Source organism: Trichechus manatus, unplaced genomic scaffold (assembly GCF_000243295.1).
Source record: "Trichechus manatus latirostris isolate Lorelei unplaced genomic scaffold, TriManLat1.0 scaffold00012, whole genome shotgun sequence".
In the NCBI taxonomy this organism is placed as follows: Eukaryota; Metazoa; Chordata; class Mammalia; order Sirenia; family Trichechidae; genus Trichechus; species Trichechus manatus.
The window spans coordinates 31392367-31395464 of record NW_004443948.1 but is presented as its reverse complement, the minus strand read 5'-3'; positions in this window follow the sequence as shown (position 1 = coordinate 31395464).

Below are 3098 nucleotides of genomic sequence, written 5' to 3'. Positions count from 1 at the left end.
ACTGCATAGTTTTACGTTATTTCATGTAATCGGAATTTTTCTGAAAGTCTAACTGTAGTTAAAAGCATAAACAGAATCCAACTTTATAGACTTAGTTGGTGTCACACAATAAATCCTTTTGAAAAACTAAGGAATTTTTGGAAATGAATACTTACCCTAACTTGCAGTATGATTTGGTTTTTATTTAAAAAAAAAAATTCAGCATTGACCTTCTCGTTTTAGGGTATACCTGTTGCTATGGAGTCGATTCTGACCCATAGTGACCCTATAGGACAGAGTAGAACCGCCTTATAGGGTTTCCAAGGAGCGGCTGGTGGATTTGAACTGCCGACCTTTTGGTTAGCAGCTGGGCTGTCAACCACTGCGCCACCAGGGCTCTGGTTAAGGATATACAATACAATCCAATAATATTCAACAAATTTCTTCAACATATTAATTAGGCCTTTAGTAAGATTGAATGGTGGGGCCTGTTTTTAGTACTCCAAAGAGATAAAGCGCATTTCTCTGCATTCACCTTCTTTTTTCTGGATCTGTGCCATATTGGGTCTATGGTCTAGCTATCCAGCTGATGTGGTGGCCAAGGAATGCTGAATGCTCTTATAAGTCCCAGAGCCTGCGTTCCTGGTTGGAGGTCCACACCAGAGCATGAATTAAGTGCTAGAGCAATGAGTAGGAAGCTAATGGAAAGGGCCAGATGGGGCAGGCTGCAGGGAATTGTGGCTCACGAGGCATGGCGCCAGCTTGACAAAGTGCGTCTCTGGGAAATGGGGAGGTTTTGACATCTTGAGCAAGCCCTACAACTCATCATGGAGCTGATAATCATCGACACCTAAGCCACAGCATAGTAGATCCCCAAGACATGATACTACTCTTGTAATCACCAAATATCACACAGGAGCTCTAGCAGGAAAGGTGGGTGTTGATGTCGTTGAGTCAATGCTGACTCGTGGCGACCTTATGTACAGCAGATGAAACATTGCCTTGTCCTGTGTCATCCTCCCATCCTGTTGTCTATGATGCCAATCCCTCTCAAGGAGGTTCTCCCTCGCCCTCATTGGCCCGGCTACTTCACCAAACATGATCGCCTCCTCTAAAGATTGATCCCTCCTGACAACGCGTCCAAAGTAAGAGAGTCGGACAGCGTTCTGTTGTGATCTGTAAGGTTCTCCTTGACTAATTTTCAGAAGTAAATTACCAGGTCTTTCTTCCTAGCCTGTCTTGGTCTGGAAGCTGCACTGAAACCTGTTCACAGTGGGTGATGCTGCTGGTATTTGAAATACTGGTGGCAGAGCTTCCAGCATCACAGCAACAGTATGACAAACTGACAGACAAAGGGTAGATTAAAAAAAAAAAAAAAAGTAAGTCCACAAAATTGTGGAGTCACCTCCGCAGTCAGTTTTCAGAAACAGAATCACCTGGAGTCCATCCCGAATGTTTCCCCATCTGAATTACAAGAAACCCTTTCAAGAGAAAATTAAATATTGAAACTATATAAACTATGAATCACTGACAGATACCTGTAGATGTACAATTTTCTATCTGTGTTCATATCTACAGCTTTAAATGTAGAAACTGACTCAATCTATATAGTTTTTGAGAAGCCTCCCCAAGATGGTGTATAAACAAGCCCTACTGGAATTACTTCTGATGGGTTTCAAATCCAGTAACTGTTTTATTGTGGAAAGCTGTTAGAGAGAATTAAAATCTCTGAACCATCCCTGTACATCCTTGTGCCACCCCACGGGAGCACTGATTGCTCTCCAAGGCTAATTTGAATATGTGCCACCTTTAATGGTGGAATGGGAAAGTTTGGAAACACTATCAGCCTCAAATAAAACCACCCCCCTCCCTGTCCCCTAAGTTCACTTTATTTAAGTTGCAGAAAACACCCAGTGTCTCTTATTTAAAGGTCCGATACTCTCATGCTTATACTCTAGGGGACATACCTGGCTCACACTCTGTGACTGATGTGCAATTAAGCCATCCAGGGAATCCCCACTTTTACTCACCTGTTACACTGCCTCCGTCAATGCGAGTCTTCCAGGGCGTGTAATCTGACAGCCACGTCATGAACATGTTGGAGGCGAGAGGAGAAGTAGTAGAACACTGTCAGGCAACACTGCACATGCCTGAAACAACAGAAGGGCAGGACTTGGAGTCAGAAAACCCGGATTCCAATCCCAAGGCCTTGGCCTTGGGCCAAGTACTTAATGTCTTTCTCAGCCTCAGATGCACCTGTAAACAGGAAGACAAAACCTTCTCATGCAGGGAGTTACAGGAACTGGAACAGACACGTAGTAAAGGTTATTATGGACATCAATAAATGGTGGCACTCTTTATTACTGTCATTATGAAAAGGTTTGAACAGCTGCTAAGAATTATGGTTTGGGGCTACTCAGAATTCGGAAATCCTGTAGAGAAAATGTGCTTATTAAGATTGTCTAGGACAAACCAGTCTTAGCATCTGTCCTGCCTGTCTTCCAGGGGAGTGAAAACCCAACCAGACGCACTGCCGCTGAGTTGATCCCGACTCATAGCGACTCTGTAGGACAGAGTAGAACTGCCCCATAGGGTTTCCAAGGAGCAGCTGGTGGATTCGAACTGCCGACCTTTTGGTTAGCAGGAAAGTTCTCAACCACTGTGCCACCGGGTTCCACAAACCAGATAGAGCTAACAACATGATTCTTTCTCAGGCTTGAAGAATGCATTCTATTTACAATTAAGTTCGATATTGCCTAATTCTCGATTAAAGCTGCATTGCACCCAACATGTCTGTTTCTAGTCTCTTCTTTTGTTCTGGTTTCTGACTTCTGGACTCCCTCGGCTTCCTCTTCTTTCTATTCTCTTTCTGATCACTCACCGTCTGCCAGTCAGCCTTAAAAAAAACAGTTACTGTCGAGTTGATGCCAACTCATAGTGGCCCCATGCGTGTCAGAGTAGAATTGTTCTCCATAGAGTTTTCAGTGGCTAATTTTTCATAAGCAAATCATCAGGCCTTTCCTCCAAGGCACATCTGGGTGGACTTGAACTTCCAACCTTTTGGTTAGCAGCTGAGCACATTAACTGTTTGTAACCCCCAGGGACTCTGTTGGTCAGCC